The sequence below is a fragment of the Chiloscyllium punctatum genome, chromosome 3 (genome assembly GCF_047496795.1).
Source record: "Chiloscyllium punctatum isolate Juve2018m chromosome 3, sChiPun1.3, whole genome shotgun sequence".
NCBI lineage: Eukaryota > Metazoa > Chordata > Chondrichthyes > Orectolobiformes > Hemiscylliidae > Chiloscyllium > Chiloscyllium punctatum.
The window spans coordinates 25,910,969-25,929,182 of record NC_092741.1 but is presented as its reverse complement, the minus strand read 5'-3'; the positions used below and the strand labels follow the sequence as shown (position 1 = coordinate 25,929,182).

The 18,214-nt window shown below is 51.7% G+C and overlaps 10 non-coding genes and 1 pseudogene across 10 annotated transcripts; all 11 read left to right on the top strand.

The window, feature by feature from the left end:
- The first annotated feature begins 725 nt into the window (after positions 1 to 725).
- Positions 726 to 844, top strand: LOC140468166 (5S ribosomal RNA). Its single transcript, XR_011955607.1, has one exon. It is a non-coding gene; the product is annotated as a 5S ribosomal RNA (ribosomal RNA).
- Positions 845 to 2,359: 1,515 nt separating this feature from the next.
- LOC140472093 (5S ribosomal RNA) lies at positions 2,360 to 2,468 on the top strand (annotated as a pseudogene).
- A 1,515-nt stretch (positions 2,469 to 3,983) lies between these two features.
- Positions 3,984 to 4,102, top strand: LOC140470891 (5S ribosomal RNA). The gene has a single exon (XR_011956785.1). It is a non-coding gene; the product is annotated as a 5S ribosomal RNA (ribosomal RNA).
- Positions 4,103 to 5,617: 1,515 nt separating this feature from the next.
- LOC140473056 (5S ribosomal RNA) lies at positions 5,618 to 5,736 on the top strand. The gene has a single exon (XR_011958060.1). It is a non-coding gene; the product is annotated as a 5S ribosomal RNA (ribosomal RNA).
- Positions 5,737 to 7,251: 1,515 nt separating this feature from the next.
- LOC140475782 (5S ribosomal RNA) lies at positions 7,252 to 7,370 on the top strand. The gene has a single exon (XR_011960270.1). It is a non-coding gene; the product is annotated as a 5S ribosomal RNA (ribosomal RNA).
- A 1,507-nt stretch (positions 7,371 to 8,877) lies between these two features.
- LOC140475862 (5S ribosomal RNA) lies at positions 8,878 to 8,996 on the top strand. Its single transcript, XR_011960347.1, has one exon. It is a non-coding gene; the product is annotated as a 5S ribosomal RNA (ribosomal RNA).
- Positions 8,997 to 10,511: 1,515 nt separating this feature from the next.
- Positions 10,512 to 10,630, top strand: LOC140472946 (5S ribosomal RNA). Its single transcript, XR_011957975.1, has one exon. It is a non-coding gene; the product is annotated as a 5S ribosomal RNA (ribosomal RNA).
- Positions 10,631 to 12,145: 1,515 nt separating this feature from the next.
- On the top strand, positions 12,146 to 12,264 carry LOC140475781 (5S ribosomal RNA). The gene has a single exon (XR_011960269.1). It is a non-coding gene; the product is annotated as a 5S ribosomal RNA (ribosomal RNA).
- Positions 12,265 to 13,771: 1,507 nt separating this feature from the next.
- Positions 13,772 to 13,890, top strand: LOC140475861 (5S ribosomal RNA). Its single transcript, XR_011960346.1, has one exon. It is a non-coding gene; the product is annotated as a 5S ribosomal RNA (ribosomal RNA).
- Positions 13,891 to 15,405: 1,515 nt separating this feature from the next.
- LOC140471183 (5S ribosomal RNA) lies at positions 15,406 to 15,524 on the top strand. Its single transcript, XR_011956881.1, has one exon. It is a non-coding gene; the product is annotated as a 5S ribosomal RNA (ribosomal RNA).
- Positions 15,525 to 17,031: 1,507 nt separating this feature from the next.
- Positions 17,032 to 17,150, top strand: LOC140469620 (5S ribosomal RNA). The gene has a single exon (XR_011956176.1). It is a non-coding gene; the product is annotated as a 5S ribosomal RNA (ribosomal RNA).
- Positions 17,151 to 18,214: the final 1,064 nt, after the last annotated feature.

Sequence of the window (18,214 nt, the reverse complement as noted above, 5' to 3'; positions counted from 1 at the left end):
TGTACTCGATCCCTCTTGTTATGAAGGCCAGCATGCTATTAGCCTTCTTCACTACCTGCTGTACCTGCATGCTTACCTTCATTGAGTGGTGTACAAGAACCCCCAGATCTCTCGGTACTGTCCCTTGACCGAAATTGATTCCATTTAGGTAGTAATCTGCCTTCGTGTTCTTGCCACCAAAGTGGATAAGCATCCATTTATCCACATTAAAGTGCATCTGCCATGCATCTGACCACTCACCTAACTTGTCCAGGTCACCCGGTAATCTCCTAACATCCTCATCACATTTCACCCTGCCACCCAGCTCAGTATCATCAGCAAATTTGCTAATGTTATTGCTAATAGCATCTTCTATATCATGAACATATATTGTAAAAAGCTGCGGTCCCAGTACTGATCCCTGCGGTACCCCACTGGTCACTGCCTGCCATTCCGAAATGGAGGCGTGGAGGAGTGTGGAAGGATGAGAGAATGCAGGCTGCAGCCCTATGAAGCAGGGGGAGGTCTTGCAGTTGGCCTGTGTGGGGATGTGGGAGACGACAGGAGCCTGGTGGGCAAGGGCTAGCTGGAGGGAGGGAGGGAGGGAGTGAGGGAAGCACGCACGGAGGAGGAAGAGCAAAGAGAAAAGAGAGAAAAAAAAAACAAAGGGGATCAAGAGAAAGAGCAGCAAAGAAAATGTGGCTGGCCAGCACGCCTTGAAGTGGGGAGAAAAGGCAGGGGCCAGCGCCTACGGCCACACTAGTCTGAAAACGCCCGATCTCGTCTGATCTCGGAAGCTAAGCAGACTCAGGCCTGGTTAGTACTTGGTTGGGTGACCGCCTGGGAATACCAGGTGCAGTAGGCTTTTTCCGCCAGCAGGGGCTGCTCAAGTCACCCCTCTGCACTCGTGTTGGGCCACGCACGCAATGCAGCGACAGGTTATTTTTGCTGCCGCTGCAGGCAGGAGACAGGGAGGGGAGGAGAGCGGAGCGCTGCCAAAATCAGCAAGAAAGAGGGAAAGAAAGGGATTGGGGCTGCACGCTGTCTGCGGCTGGCAGTCAGGAAAGGAGGGCAATAGACAATAGGTGCAGGAGTTGGCCATTCTGCCCTTGGAGCCTGCACCACCATTCAATATGATCATGGCTGATCATCCTTAATCAGTATCCTGTTCCTGCCTTATCTCCATAAGCCTTGATTCCACTATCCTTGAGAGCTCTGTCCAACTCTTTCTTCAATGAATCCAGAGACTGGGCCTCCACTGCCCTCTGGGGCAGAGCATTCCACACAGCCACCACTCTCTGGGTGAAGACGTTTCTCCTCATCTCTGTCCTAAACGGTCTACCCCGTATTTTTAAGCTGTGTCCTCTGTTTCGGCACTCACGTTTCCTGCCGCCAGAGTGTCCAATCCTTTGATAATCTTATATGTCTCAACCAGATCCCCTCTCAGTCTTCTAAACTCAAGGGTACACGAGCCCAGTCGCTCCAGTCTTTCAGTGTAAGGTAATCCCGCCATTCCAGGAATTGACCTCGTCAACCTACGCTGCACTCCCTCAATAGCCGGAATGTCTCTCCTCAAATTTGGAGACCAGAACTGCACACAGTACTCCAGGTGTGGTCTCACCAGGGCCCTGTACACCTGCAGAAGAACCTCTTTGCTTCTGTACTCGATCCCTCTTGTTATGAAGGCCAGCATGCTATTAGCCTTCTTCACTACCTGCTGTACCTGCATGCTTACCTTCATTGAGTGGTGTACAAGAACCCCCAGATCTCTCGGTACTGTCCCTTGACCGAAATTGATTCCATTTAGGTAGTAATCTGCCTTCCTGTTCTTGCCACCAAAGTGGATAAGCATCCATTTATCCACATTAAAGTGCATCTGCCATGCATCTGACCACTCACCTAACTTGTCCAGGTCACCCGGTAATCTCCTAACATCCTCATCACATTTCACCCTGCCACCCAGCTCAGTATCATCAGCAAATTTGCTAATGTTATTGCTAATAGCATCTTCTATATCATGAACATATATTGTAAAAAGCTGCGGTCCCAGTACTGATCCCTGCGGTACCCCACTGCTCACTGCCTGCCATTCCGAAATGGAGGCGTGGAGGAGTGTGGAAGGATGAGAGAATGCAGGCTGCAGCCCTATGAAGCAGGGGGAGGTCTTGCAGTTGGCCTGTGTGGGGATGTGGGAGACGACAGGAGCCTGGTGGGCAAGGGCTAGCTGGAGGGAGGGAGGGAGGGAGGGAAGCACGCACGGAGGAGAAAGAGCAAAGAGAAAAGAGAGAAAAAAAAAACAAAGGGGATCAAGAGAAAGAGCAGCAAAGAAAATGTGGCTGGCCAGCACGCCTTGAAGTGGGGAGAAAGGGCAGAGGCCAGCGCCTACGGCCATACTAGTCTGAAAACGTCTGATCTCGGAAGCTAAGCAGACTCAGGCCTGGTTAGTACTTGGATGGGAGACCGCCTGGGAATACCAGGTGCAGTAGGCTTTTTCCGCCAGCAGGGGCTGCTCAAGTCACCCCTCTGCACTCGTGTTGGGCCACGCACGCAATGCAGCGACAGGTTATTTTTGCCGCCGCTGCAGGCAGGAGACAGGGAGGGGAGGAGAGCGGAGCGCTGCCAAAATCAGCAAGAAAGAGGGAAAGAAAGGGATTGGGGCTGCACGCTGTCTGCGGCTGGCAGTCAGGAAAGGAGGGCAATAGACAATAGGTGCAGGAGTTGGCCATTCTGCCCTTGGAGCCTGCACCACCATTCAATATGATCATGGCTGATCATCCTTAATCAGTATCCTGTTCCTGCCTTATCTCCATAAGCCTTGATTCCACTATCCTTGAGAGCTCTGTCCAACTCTTTCTTCAATGAATCCAGAGACTGGGCCTCCACTGCCCTCTGGGGCAGAGCATTCCACACAGCCACCACTCTCTGGGTGAAGACGTTTCTCCTCATCTCTGTCCTAAACGGTCTACCCCGTATTTTTAAGCTGTGTCCTCTGTTTCGGCACTCACGTTTCCTGCCGCCAGAGTGTCCAATCCTTTGATAATCTTATATGTCTCAACCAGATCCCCTCTCAGTCTTCTAAACTCAAGGGTACACGAGCCCAGTCGCTCCAGTCTTTCAGTGTAAGGTAATCCCGCCATTCCAGGAATTGACCTCGTCAACCTACGCTGCACTCCCTCAATAGCCGGAATGTCTCTCCTCAAATTTGGAGACCAGAACTGCACACAGTACTCCAGGTGTGGTCTCACCAGGGCCCTGTACACCTGCAGAAGAACCTCTTTGCTTCTGTACTCGATCCCTCTTGTTATGAAGGCCAGCATGCTATTAGCCTTCTTCACTACCTGCTGTACCTGCATGCTTACCTTCATTGAGTGGTGTACAAGAACCCCCAGATCTCTCGGTACTGTCCCTTGACCGAAATTGATTCCATTTAGGTAGTAATCTGCCTTCGTGTTCTTGCCACCAAAGTGGATAAGCATCCATTTATCCACATTAAAGTGCATCTGCCATGCATCTGACCACTCACCTAACTTGTCCAGGTCACCCGGTAATCTCCTAACATCCTCATCACATTTCACCCTGCCACCCAGCTCAGTATCATCAGCAAATTTGCTAATGTTATTGCTAATAGCATCTTCTATATCATGAACATATATTGTAAAAAGCTGCGGTCCCAGTACTGATCCCTGCGGTACCCCACTGGTCACTGCCTGCCATTCCGAAATGGAGGCGTGGAGGAGTGTGGAAGGATGAGAGAATGCAGGCTGCAGCCCTATGAAGCAGGGGGAGGTCTTGCAGTCGGCCTGTGTGGGGATGTGGGAGACGACAGGAGCCTGGTGGGCAAGGGCTAGCTGGAGGGAGGGAGGGAGGGAGGGAAGCACGCACGGAGGAGGAAGAGCAAAGAGAAAAGAGAGAAAAAAAAAACAAAGGGGATCAAGAGAAAGAGCAGCAAAGAAAATGTGGCTGGCCAGCACGCCTTGAAGTGGGGAGAAAAGGCAGGGGCCAGCGCCTGCGGCCATACTAGTCTGAAAACGCCCGATCTCGTCTCATCTCGGAAGCTAAGCAGACTCAGGCCTGGTTAGTACTTGGATGGGAGACCGCCTGGGAATACCAGGTGCAGTAGGCTTTTTCCGCCAGCAGGGGCTGCTCAAGTCACCCCTCTGCACTCGTGTTGGGCCACGCACGCAATGCAGCGACAGGTTATTTTTGCTGCCGCTGCAGGCAGGAGACAGGGAGGGGAGGAGAGCGGAGCGCTGCCAAAATCAGCAAGAAAGAGGGAAAGAAAGGGATTGGGGCTGCACGCTGTCTGCGGCTGGCAGTCAGGAAAGGAGGGCAATAGACAATAGGTGCAGGAGTTGGCCATTCTGCCCTTGGAGCCTGCACCACCATTCAATATGATCATGGCTGATCATCCTTAATCAGTATCCTGTTCCTGCCTTATCTCCATAAGCCTTGATTCCACTATCCTTGAGAGCTCTGTCCAACTCTTTCTTCAATGAATCCAGAGACTGGGCCTCCACTGCCCTCTGGGGCAGAGCATTCCACACAGCCACCACTCTCTGGGTGAAGACGTTTCTCCTCATCTCTGTCCTAAACGGTCTACCCCGTATTTTTAAGCTGTGTCCTCTGTTTCGGCACTCACGTTTCCTGCCGCCAGAGTGTCCAATCCTTTGATAATCTTATATGTCTCAACCAGATCCCCTCTCAGTCTTCTAAACTCAAGGGTACACAAGCCCAGTCGCTCCAGTCTTTCAGTGTAAGGTAATCCCGCCATTCCAGGAATTGACCTCGTCAACCTACGCTGCACTCCCTCAATAGCCGGAATGTCTCTCCTCAAATTTGGAGACCAGAACTGCACACAGTACTCCAGGTGTGGTCTCACCAGGGCCCTGTACACCTGCAGAAGAACCTCTTTGCTTCTGTACTCGATCCCTCTTGTTATGAAGGCCAGCATGCTATTAGCCTTCTTCACTACCTGCTGTACCTGCATGCTTACCTTCATTGAGTGGTGTACAAGAACCCCCAGATCTCTCGGTACTGTCCCTTGACCGAAATTGATTCCATTTAGGTAGTAATCTGCCTTCGTGTTCTTGCCACCAAAGTGGATAAGCATCCATTTATCCACATTAAAGTGCATCTGCCATGCATCTGACCACTCACCTAACTTGTCCAGGTCACCCGGTAATCTCCTAACAACCTCATCACATTTCACCCTGCCACCCAGCTCAGTATCATCAGCAAATTTGCTAATGTTATTGCTAATAGCATCTTCTATATCATGAACATATATTGTAAAAAGCTGCGGTCCCAGTACTGTTCCCTGCGGTACCCCACTGGTCACTGCCTGCCATTCCGAAATGGAGGCGTGGAGGAATGTGGAAGGATGAGAGAATGCAGGCTGCAGCCCTATGAAGCAGGGGGAGGTCTTGCAGTTGGCCTGTGTGGGGATGTGGGAGACGACAGGAGCCTGGTGGGCAAGGGCTAGCTGGAGGGAGGGAGGGAGGGAGGGAAGCACGCACGGAGGAGGAAGAGCAAAGAGAAAAGAGAGAAAAAAAAAACAAAGGGGATCAAGAGAAAGAGCTGCAAAGAAAATGTGGCTGGCCAGCACGCCTTGAAGTGGGGAGAAAAGGCAGGGGCCAGCGCCTACGGCCATACTAGTCTGAAAACGCCCGATCTCGTCTGATCTCGGAAGCTAAGCAGACTCAGGCCTGGTTAGTACTTGGATGGGAGACCGCCTGGGAATACCAGGTGCAGTAGGCTTTTTCCGCCAGCAGGGGCTGCTCAAGTCACCCCTCTGCACTCGTGTTGGGCCACGCACGCAATGCAGCGACAGGTTATTTTTGCTGCCGCTGCAGGCAGGAGACAGGGAGGGGAGGAGAGCGGAGCGCTGCCAAAATCAGCAAGAAAGAGGGAAAGAAAGGGATTGGGGCTGCACGCTGTCTGCGGCTGGCAGTCAGGAAAGGAGGGCAATAGACAATAGGTGCAGGAGTTGGCCATTCTGCCCTTGGAGCCTGCACCACCATTCAATATGATCATGGCTGATCATCCTTAATCAGTATCCTGTTCCTGCCTTATCTCCATAAGCCTTGATTCCACTATCCTTGAGAGCTCTGTCCAACTCTTTCTTCAATGAATCCAGAGACTGGGCCTCCACTGCCCTCTGGGGCAGAGCATTCCACACAGCCACCACTCTCTGGGTGAAGACGTTTCTCCTCATCTCTGTCCTAAACGGTCTACCCCGTATTTTTAAGCTGTGTCCTCTGTTTCGGCACTCACGTTTCCTGCCGCCAGAGTGTCCAATCCTTTGATAATCTTATATGTCTCAACCAGATCCCCTCTCAGTCTTCTAAACTCAAGGGTACACGAGCCCAGTCGCTCCAGTCTTTCAGTGTAAGGTAATCCCGCCATTCCAGGAATTGACCTCGTCAACCTACGCTGCACTCCCTCAATAGCCGGAATGTCTCTCCTCAAATTTGGAGACCAGAACTGCACACAGTACTCCAGGTGTGGTCTCACCAGGGCCCTGTACACCTGCAGAAGAACCTCTTTGCTTCTGTACTCGATCCCTCTTGTTATGAAGGCCAGCATGCTATTAGCCTTCTTCACTACCTGCTGTACCTGCATGCTTACCTTCATTGAGTGGTGTACAAGAACCCCCAGATCTCTCGGTACTGTCCCTTGACCGAAATTGATTCCATTTAGGTAGTAATCTGCCTTCGTGTTCTTGCCACCAAAGTGGATAAGCATCCATTTATCCACATTAAAGTGCATCTGCCATGCATCTGACCACTCACCTAACTTGTCCAGGTCACCCGGTAATCTCCTAACATCCTCATCACATTTCACCCTGCCACCCAGCTCAGTATCATCAGCAAATTTGCTAATGTTATTGCTAATAGCATCTTCTATATCATGAACATATATTGTAAAAAGCTGCGGTCCCAGTACTGATCCCTGCGGTACCCCACTGGTCACTGCCTGCCATTCCGAAATGGAGGCGTGGAGGAGTGTGGAAGGATGAGAGAATGCAGGCTGCAGCCCTATGAAGCAGGGGGAGGTCTTGCAGTTGGCCTGTGTGGGGATGTGGGAGACGACAGGAGCCTGGTGGGCAAGGGCTAGCTGGAGGGAGGGAGGGAGGGAGGGAAGCACGCACGGAGGAGGAAGAGCAAAGAGAAAAGAGAGAAAAAAAAAACAAAGGGGATCAAGAGAAAGAGCAGCAAAGAAAATGTGGCTGGCCAGCACGCCTTGAAGTGGGGAGAAAAGGCAGGGGCCAGCGCTTACGGCCATACTAGTCTGAAAACGCCCGATCTCGTCTGATCTCGGAAGCTAAGCAGACTCAGGCCTGGTTAGTACTTGGATGGGAGACCGCCTGGGAATACCAGGTGCAGTAGGCTTTTTCCGCCAGCAGGGGCTGCTCAAGTCACCCCTCTGCACTCGTGTTGGGCCACGCACGCAATGCAGCGACAGGTTCTTTTTGCTGCCGCTGCAGGCAGGAGACAGGGAGGGGAGGAGAGCGGAGCGCTGCCAAAATCAGCAAGAAAGAGGGAAAGAAAGGGATTGGGGCTGCACGCTGTCTGCGGCTGGCAGTCAGGAAAGGAGGGCAATAGACAATAGGTGCAGGAGTTGGCCATTCTGCCCTTGGAGCCTGCACCACCATTCAATATGATCATGGCTGATCATCCTTAATCAGTATCCTGTTCCTGCCTTATCTCCATAAGCCTTGATTCCACTATCCTTGAGAGCTCTGTCCAACTCTTTCTTCAATGAATCCAGAGACTGGGCCTCCACTGCCCTCTGGGGCAGAGCATTCCACACAGCCACCACTCTCTGGGTGAAGACGTTTCTCCTCATCTCTGTCCTAAACGGTCTACCCCGTATTTTTAAGCTGTGTCCTCTGTTTCGGCACTCACGTTTCCTGCCGCCAGAGTGTCCAATCCTTTGATAATCTTATATGTCTCAACCAGATCCCCTCTCAGTCTTCTAAACTCAAGGGTACACGAGCCCAGTCGCTCCAGTCTTTCAGTGTAAGGTAATCCCGCCATTCCAGGAATTGACCTCGTCAACCTACGCTGCACTCCCTCAATAGCCGGAATGTCTCTCCTCAAATTTGGAGACCAGAACTGCACACAGTACTCCAGGTGTGGTCTCACCAGGGCCCTGTACACCTGCAGAAGAACCTCTTTGCTTCTGTACTCGATCCCTCTTGTTATGAAGGCCAGCATGCTATTAGCCTTCTTCACTACCTGCTGTACCTGCATGCTTACCTTCATTGAGTGGTGTACAAGAACCCCCAGATCTCTCGGTACTGTCCCTTGACCGAAATTGATTCCATTTAGGTAGTAATCTGCCTTCCTGTTCTTGCCACCAAAGTGGATAAGCATCCATTTATCCACATTAAAGTGCATCTGCCATGCATCTGACCACTCACCTAACTTGTCCAGGTCACCCGGTAATCTCCTAACATCCTCATCACATTTCACCCTGCCACCCAGCTCAGTATCATCAGCAAATTTGCTAATGTTATTGCTAATAGCATCTTCTATATCATGAACATATATTGTAAAAAGCTGCGGTCCCAGTACTGATCCCTGCGGTACCCCACAGGTCACTGCCTGCCATTCCGAAATGGAGGCGTGGAGGAGTGTGGAAGGATGAGAGAATGCAGGCTGCAGCCCTATGAAGCAGGGGGAGGTCTTGCAGTCGGCCTGTGTGGGGATGTGGGAGACGACAGGAGCCTGGTGGGCAAGGGCTAGCTGGAGGGAGGGAGGGAAGCACGCACGGAGGAGGAAGAGCAAAGAGAAAAGAGAGAAAAAAAAACCAAAGGGGATCAAGAGAAAGAGCAGCAAAGAAAATGTGGCTGGCCAGCACGCCTTGAAGTGGGGAGAAAAGGCAGGGGCCAGCGCCTACGGCCATACTAGTCTGAAAACGCCTGATCTCGTCTGATCTCGGAAGCTAAGCAGACTCAGGCCTGGTTAGTACTTGGATGGGAGACCGCCTGGGAATACCAGGTGCAGTAGGCTTTTTCCGCCAGCAGGGGCTGCTCAAGTCACCCCTCTGCACTCCTGTTGGGCCACGCACGCAATGCAGCGACAGGTTATTTTTGCTGCCGCTGCAGGCAGGAGACAGGGAGGGGAGGAGAGCGGAGCGCTGCCAAAATCAGCAAGAAAGAGGGAAAGAAAGGGATTGGGGCTGCACGCTGTCTGCGGCTGGCAGTCAGGAAAGGAGGGCAATAGACAATAGGTGCAGGAGTTGGCCATTCTGCCCTTGGAGCCTGCACCACCATTCAATATGATCATGGCTGATCATCCTTAATCAGTATCCTGTTCCTGCCTTATCTCCATAAGCCTTGATTCCACTATCCTTGAGAGCTCTGTCCAACTCTTTCTTCAATGAATCCAGAGACTGGGCCTCCACTGCCCTCTGGGGCAGAGCATTCCACACAGCCACCACTCTCTGGGTGAAGACGTTTCTCCTCATCTCTGTCCTAAACGGTCTACCCCGTATTTTTAAGCTGTGTCCTCTGTTTCGGCACTCACGTTTCCTGCCGCCAGAGTGTCCAATCCTTTGATAATCTTATATGTCTCAACCAGATCCCCTCTCAGTCTTCTAAACTCAAGGGTACACAAGCCCAGTCGCTCCAGTCTTTCAGTGTAAGGTAATCCCGCCATTCCAGGAATTGACCTCGTCAACCTACGCTGCACTCCCTCAATAGCCGGAATGTCTCTCCTCAAATTTGGAGACCAGAACTGCACACAGTACTCCAGGTGTGGTCTCACCAGGGCCCTGTACACCTGCAGAAGAACCTCTTTGCTTCTGTACTCGATCCCTCTTGTTATGAAGGCCAGCATGCTATTAGCCTTCTTCACTACCTGCTGTACCTGCATGCTTACCTTCATTGAGTGGTGTACAAGAACCCCCAGATCTCTCGGTACTGTCCCTTGACCGAAATTGATTCCATTTAGGTAGTAATCTGCCTTCGTGTTCTTGCCACCAAAGTGGATAAGCATCCATTTATCCACATTAAAGTGCATCTGCCATGCATCTGACCACTCACCTAACTTGTCCAGGTCACCCGGTAATCTCCTAACAACCTCATCACATTTCACCCTGCCACCCAGCTCAGTATCATCAGCAAATTTGCTAATGTTATTGCTAATAGCATCTTCTATATCATGAACATATATTGTAAAAAGCTGCGGTCCCAGTACTGATCCCTGCGGTACCCCACTGGTCACTGCCTGCCATTCCGAAATGGAGGCGTGGAGGAATGTGGAAGGATGAGAGAATGCAGGCTGCAGCCCTATGAAGCAGGGGGAGGTCTTGCAGTTGGCCTGTGTGGGGATGTGGGAGACGACAGGAGCCTGGTGGGCAAGGGCTAGCTGGAGGGAGGGAGGGAGGGAGGGAAGCACGCACGGAGGAGGAAGAGCAAAGAGAAAAGAGAGAAAAAAAAAACAAAGGGGATCAAGAGAAAGAGCTGCAAAGAAAATGTGGCTGGCCAGCACGCCTTGAAGTGGGGAGAAAAGGCAGGGGCCAGCGCCTACGGCCATACTAGTCTGAAAACGCCCGATCTCGTCTGATCTCGGAAGCTAAGCAGACTCAGGCCTGGTTAGTACTTGGATGGGAGACCGCCTGGGAATACCAGGTGCAGTAGGCTTTTTCCGCCAGCAGGGGCTGCTCAAGTCACCCCTCTGCACTCGTGTTGGGCCACGCACGCAATGCAGCGACAGGTTATTTTTGCTGCCGCTGCAGGCAGGAGACAGGGAGGGGAGGAGAGCGGAGCGCTGCCAAAATCAGCAAGAAAGAGGGAAAGAAAGGGATTGGGGCTGCACGCTGTCTGCGGCTGGCAGTCAGGAAAGGAGGGCAATAGACAATAGGTGCAGGAGTTGGCCATTCTGCCCTTGGAGCCTGCACCACCATTCAATATGATCATGGCTGATCATCCTTAATCAGTATCCTGTTCCTGCCTTATCTCCATAAGCCTTGATTCCACTATCCTTGAGAGCTCTGTCCAACTCTTTCTTCAATGAATCCAGAGACTGGGCCTCCACTGCCCTCTGGGGCAGAGCATTCCACACAGCCACCACTCTCTGGGTGAAGACGTTTCTCCTCATCTCTGTCCTAAACGGTCTACCCCGTATTTTTAAGCTGTGTCCTCTGTTTCGGCACTCACGTTTCCTGCCGCCAGAGTGTCCAATCCTTTGATAATCTTATATGTCTCAACCAGATCCCCTCTCAGTCTTCTAAACTCAAGGGTACACGAGCCCAGTCGCTCCAGTCTTTCAGTGTAAGGTAATCCCGCCATTCCAGGAATTGACCTCGTCAACCTACGCTGCACTCCCTCAATAGCCGGAATGTCTCTCCTCAAATTTGGAGACCAGAACTGCACACAGTACTCCAGGTGTGGTCTCACCAGGGCCCTGTACACCTGCAGAAGAACCTCTTTGCTTCTGTACTCGATCCCTCTTGTTATGAAGGCCAGCATGCTATTAGCCTTCTTCACTACCTGCTGTACCTGCATGCTTACCTTCATTGAGTGGTGTACAAGAACCCCCAGATCTCTCGGTACTGTCCCTTGACCGAAATTGATTCCATTTAGGTAGTAATCTGCCTTCGTGTTCTTGCCACCAAAGTGGATAAGCATCCATTTATCCACATTAAAGTGCATCTGCCATGCATCTGACCACTCACCTAACTTGTCCAGGTCACCCGGTAATCTCCTAACATCCTCATCACATTTCACCCTGCCACCCAGCTCAGTATCATCAGCAAATTTGCTAATGTTATTGCTAATAGCATCTTCTATATCATGAACATATATTGTAAAAAGCTGCGGTCCCAGTACTGATCCCTGCGGTACCCCACTGGTCACTGCCTGCCATTCCGAAATGGAGGCGTGGAGGAGTGTGGAAGGATGAGAGAATGCAGGCTGCAGCCCTATGAAGCAGGGGGAGGTCTTGCAGTTGGCCTGTGTGGGGATGTGGGAGACGACAGGAGCCTGGTGGGCAAGGGCTAGCTGGAGGGAGGGAGGGAGGGAGGGAAGCACGCACGGAGGAGGAAGAGCAAAGAGAAAAGAGAGAAAAAAAAAACAAAGGGGATCAAGAGAAAGAGCAGCAAAGAAAATGTGGCTGGCCAGCACGCCTTGAAGTGGGGAGAAAAGGCAGGGGCCAGCGCTTACGGCCATACTAGTCTGAAAACGCCCGATCTCGTCTGATCTCGGAAGCTAAGCAGACTCAGGCCTGGTTAGTACTTGGATGGGAGACCGCCTGGGAATACCAGGTGCAGTAGGCTTTTTCCGCCAGCAGGGGCTGCTCAAGTCACCCCTCTGCACTCGTGTTGGGCCACGCACGCAATGCAGCGACAGGTTCTTTTTGCTGCCGCTGCAGGCAGGAGACAGGGAGGGGAGGAGAGCGGAGCGCTGCCAAAATCAGCAAGAAAGAGGGAAAGAAAGGGATTGGGGCTGCACGCTGTCTGCGGCTGGCAGTCAGGAAAGGAGGGCAATAGACAATAGGTGCAGGAGTTGGCCATTCTGCCCTTGGAGCCTGCACCACCATTCAATATGATCATGGCTGATCATCCTTAATCAGTATCCTGTTCCTGCCTTATCTCCATAAGCCTTGATTCCACTATCCTTGAGAGCTCTGTCCAACTCTTTCTTCAATGAATCCAGAGACTGGGCCTCCACTGCCCTCTGGGGCAGAGCATTCCACACAGCCACCACTCTCTGGGTGAAGACGTTTCTCCTCATCTCTGTCCTAAACGGTCTACCCCGTATTTTTAAGCTGTGTCCTCTGTTTCGGCACTCACGTTTCCTGCCGCCAGAGTGTCCAATCCTTTGATAATCTTATATGTCTCAACCAGATCCCCTCTCAGTCTTCTAAACTCAAGGGTACACGAGCCCAGTCGCTCCAGTCTTTCAGTGTAAGGTAATCCCGCCATTCCAGGAATTGACCTCGTCAACCTACGCTGCACTCCCTCAATAGCCGGAATGTCTCTCCTCAAATTTGGAGACCAGAACTGCACACAGTACTCCAGGTGTGGTCTCACCAGGGCCCTGTACACCTGCAGAAGAACCTCTTTGCTTCTGTACTCGATCCCTCTTGTTATGAAGGCCAGCATGCTATTAGCCTTCTTCACTACCTGCTGTACCTGCATGCTTACCTTCATTGAGTGGTGTACAAGAACCCCCAGATCTCTCGGTACTGTCCCTTGACCGAAATTGATTCCATTTAGGTAGTAATCTGCCTTCCTGTTCTTGCCACCAAAGTGGATAAGCATCCATTTATCCACATTAAAGTGCATCTGCCATGCATCTGACCACTCACCTAACTTGTCCAGGTCACCCGGTAATCTCCTAACATCCTCATCACATTTCACCCTGCCACCCAGCTCAGTATCATCAGCAAATTTGCTAATGTTATTGCTAATAGCATCTTCTATATCATGAACATATATTGTAAAAAGCTGCGGTCCCAGTACTGATCCCTGCGGTACCCCACAGGTCACTGCCTGCCATTCCGAAATGGAGGCGTGGAGGAGTGTGGAAGGATGAGAGAATGCAGGCTGCAGCCCTATGAAGCAGGGGGAGGTCTTGCAGTCGGCCTGTGTGGGGATGTGGGAGACGACAGGAGCCTGGTGGGCAAGGGCTAGCTGGAGGGAGGGAGGGAAGCACGCACGGAGGAGGAAGAGCAAAGAGAAAAGAGAGAAAAAAAAACCAAAGGGGATCAAGAGAAAGAGCAGCAAAGAAAATGTGGCTGGCCAGCACGCCTTGAAGTGGGGAGAAAAGGCAGGGGCCAGCGCCTACGGCCATACTAGTCTGAAAACGCCTGATCTCGTCTGATCTCGGAAGCTAAGCAGACTCAGGCCTGGTTAGTACTTGGATGGGAGACCGCCTGGGAATACCAGGTGCAGTAGGCTTTTTCCGCCAGCAGGGGCTGCTCAAGTCACCCCTCTGCACTCGTGTTGGGCCACGCACGCAATGCAGCGACAGGTTATTTTTGCTGCCGCTGCAGGCAGGAGACAGGGAGGGGAGGAGAGCGGAGCGCTGCCAAAATCAGCAAGAAAGAGGGAAAGAAAGGGATTGGGGCTGCACGCTGTCTGCGGCTGGCAGTCAGGAAAGGAGGACAATAGACAATAGGTGCAGGAGTTGGCCATTCTGCCCTTGGAGCCTGCACCACCATTCAATATGATCATGGCTGATCATCCTTAATCAGTATCCTGTTCCTGCCTTATCTCCATAAGCCTTGATTCCACTATCCTTGAGAGCTCTGTCCAACTCTTTCTTCAATGAATCCAGAGACTGGGCCTCCACTGCCCTCTGGGGCAGAGCATTCCACACAGCCACCACTCTCTGGGTGAAGACGTTTCTCCTCATCTCTGTCCTAAACGGTCTACCCCGTATTTTTAAGCTGTGTCCTCTGTTTCGGCACTCACGTTTCCTGCCGCCAGAGTGTCCAATCCTTTGATAATCTTATATGTCTCAACCAGATCCCCTCTCAGTCTTCTAAACTCAAGGGTACACGAGCCCAGTCGCTCCAGTCTTTCAGTGTAAGGTAATCCCGCCATTCCAGGAATTGACCTCGTCAACCTACGCTGCACTCCCTCAATAGCCGGAATGTCTCTCCTCAAATTTGGAGACCAGAACTGCACACAGTACTCCAGGTGTGGTCTCACCAGGGCCCTGTACACCTGCAGAAGAACCTCTTTGCTTCTGTACTCGATCCCTCTTGTTATGAAGGCCAGCATGCTATTAGCCTTCTTCACTACCTGCTGTACCTGCATGCTTACCTTCATTGAGTGGTGTACAAGAACCCCCAGATCTCTCGGTACTGTCCCTTGACCGAAATTGATTCCATTTAGGTAGTAATCTGCCTTCCTGTTCTTGCCACCAAAGTGGATAAGCATCCATTTATCCACATTAAAGTGCATCTGCCATGCATCTGACCACTCACCTAACTTGTCCAGGTCACCCGGTAATCTCCTAACATCCTCATCACATTTCACCCTGCCACCCAGCTCAGTATCATCAGCAAATTTGCTAATGTTATTGCTAATAGCATCTTCTATATCATGAACATATATTGTAAAAAGCTGCGGTCCCAGTACTGATCCCTGCGGTACCCCACAGGTCACTGCCTGCCATTCCGAAATGGAGGCGTGGAGGAGTGTGGAAGGATGAGAGAATGCAGGCTGCAGCCCTATGAAGCAGGGGGAGGTCTTGCAGTCGGCCTGTGTGGGGATGTGGGAGACGACAGGAGCCTGGTGGGCAAGGGCTAGCTGGAGGGAGGGAGGGAGGGAGGGAAGCACGCACGGAGGAGGAAGAGCAAAGAGAAAAGAGAGAAAAAAAAAACAAAGGGGATCAAGAGAAAGAGCAGCAAAGAAAATGTGGCTGGCCAGCACGCCTTGAAGTGGGGAGAAAAGGCAGGGGCCAGTGCCTACGGCCGTACTAGTCGGAAAACGCCCGATCTCGTCTGATCTCGGAAGCTAAGCAGACTCAGGCCTGGTTAGTAATTGGATGGGAGACCGCCTGGGAATACCAGGTGCAGTAGGCTTTTTCCGCCAGCAGGGGCTGCTCAAGTCACCCCTCTGCACTCGTGTTGGGCCACGCACGCAATGCAGCGACAGGTTATTTTTGCTGCCGCTGCAGGCAGGAGACAGGGAGGGGAGGAGAGCGGAGCGCTGCCAAAATCAGCAAGAAAGAGGGAAAGAAAGGGATTGGGGCTGCACGCTGTCTGCGGCTGGCAGTCAGGAAAGGAGGGCAATAGACAATAGGTGCAGGAGTTGGCCATTCTGCCCTTGGAGCCTGCACCACCATTCAATATGATCATGGCTGATCATCCTTAATCAGTATCCTGTTCCTGCCTTATCTCCATAAGCCTTGATTCCACTATCCTTGAGAGCTCTGTCCAACTCTTTCTTCAATGAATCCAGAGACTGGGCCTCCACTGCCCTCTGGGGCAGAGCATTCCACACAGCCACCACTCTCTGGGTGAAGACGTTTCTCCTCATCTCTGTCCTAAACGGTCTACCCCGTATTTTTAAGCTGTGTCCTCTGTTTCGGCACTCACGTTTCCTGCCGCCAGAGTGTCCAATCCTTTGATAATCTTATATGTCTCAACCAGATCCCCTCTCAGTCTTCTAAACTCAAGGGTACACGAGCCCAGTCGCTCCAGTCTTTCAGTGTAAGGTAATCCCGCCATTCCAGGAATTGACCTCGTCAACCTACGCTGCACTCCCTCAATAGCCGGAATGTCTCTCCTCAAATTTGGAGACCAGAACTGCACACAGTACTCCAGGTGTGGTCTCACCAGGGCCCTGTACACCTGCAGAAGAACCTCTTTGCTTCTGTACTCGATCCCTCTTGTTATGAAGGCCAGCATGCTATTAGCCTTCTTCACTACCTGCTGTACCTGCATGCTTACCTTCATTGAGTGGTGTACAAGAACCCCCAGATCTCTCGGTACTGTCCCTTGACCGAAATTGATTCCATTTAGGTAGTAATCTGCCTTCCTGTTCTTGCCACCAAAGTGGATAAGCATCCATTTATCCACATTAAAGTGCATCTGCCATGCATCTGACCACTCACCTAACTTGTCCAGGTCACCCGGTAATCTCCTAACATCCTCATCACATTTCACCCTGCCACCCAGCTCAGTATCATCAGCAAATTTGCTAATGTTATTGCTAATAGCATCTTCTATATCATGAACATATATTGTAAAAAGCTGCGGTCCCAGTACTGATCCCTGCGGTACCCCACAGGTCACTGCCTGCCATTCCGAAATGGAGGCGTGGAGGAGTGTGGAAGGATGAGAGAATGCAGGCTGCAGCCCTATGAAGCAGGGGGAGGTCTTGCAGTCGGCCTGTGTGGGGATGTGGGAGACGACAGGAGCCTGGTGGGCAAGGGCTAGCTGGAGGGAGGGAGGGAAGCACGCACGGAGGAGGAAGAGCAAAGAGAAAAGAGAGAAAAAAAAAACAAAGGGGATCAAGAGAAAGAGCAGCAAAGAAAATGTGGCTGGCCAGCACGCCTTGAAGTGGGGAGAAAAGGCAGGGGCCAGCGCCTACGGCCATACTAGTCTGAAAACGCCTGATCTTGTCTGATCTCGGAAGCTAAGCAGACTCAGGCCTGGTTAGTACTTGGATGGGAGACCGCCTGGGAATACCAGGTGCAGTAGGCTTTTTCCGCCAGCAGGGGCTGCTCAAGTCACCCCTCTGCACTCGTGTTGGGCCACGCACGCAATGCAGCGACAGGTTATTTTTGCTGCCGCTGCAGGCAGGAGACAGGGAGGGGAGGAGAGCGGAGCGCTGCCAAAATCAGCAAGAAAGAGGGAAAGAAAGGGATTGGGGCTGCACGCTGTCTGCGGCTGGCAGTCAGGAAAGGAGGGCAATAGACAATAGGTGCAGGAGTTGGCCATTCTGCCCTTGGAGCCTGCACCACCATTCAATATGATCATGGCTGATCATCCTTAATCAGTATCCTGTTCCTGCCTTATCTCCATAAGCCTTGATTCCACTATCCTTGAGAGCTCTGTCCAACTCTTTCTTCAATGAATCCAGAGACTGGGCCTCCACTGCCCTCTGGGGCAGAGCATTCCACACAGCCACCACTCTCTGGGTGAAGACGTTTCTCCTCATCTCTGTCCTAAACGGTCTACCCCGTATTTTTAAGCTGTGTCCTCTGTTTCGGCACTCACGTTTCCTGCCGCCAGAGTGTCCAATCCTTTGATAATCTTATATGTCTCAACCAGATCCCCTCTCAGTCTTCTAAACTCAAGGGTACACGAGCCCAGTCGCTCCAGTCTTTCAGTGTAAGGTAATCCCGCCATTCCAGGAATTGACCTCGTCAACCTACGCTGCACTCCCTCAATAGCCGGAATGTCTCTCCTCAAATTTGGAGACCAGAACTGCACACAGTACTCCAGGTGTGGTCTCACCAGGGCCCTGTACACCTGCAGAAGAACCTCTTTGCTTCTGTACTCGATCCCTCTTGTTATGAAGGCCAGCATGCTATTAGCCTTCTTCACTACCTGCTGTACCTGCATGCTTACCTTCATTGAGTGGTGTACAAGAACCCCCAGATCTCTCGGTACTGTCCCTTGACCGAAATTGATTCCATTTAGGTAGTAATCTGCCTTCCTGTTCTTGCCACCAAAGTGGATAAGCATCCATTTATCCACATTAAAGTGCATCTGCCATGCATCTGACCACTCACCTAACTTGTCCAGGTCACCCGGTAATCTCC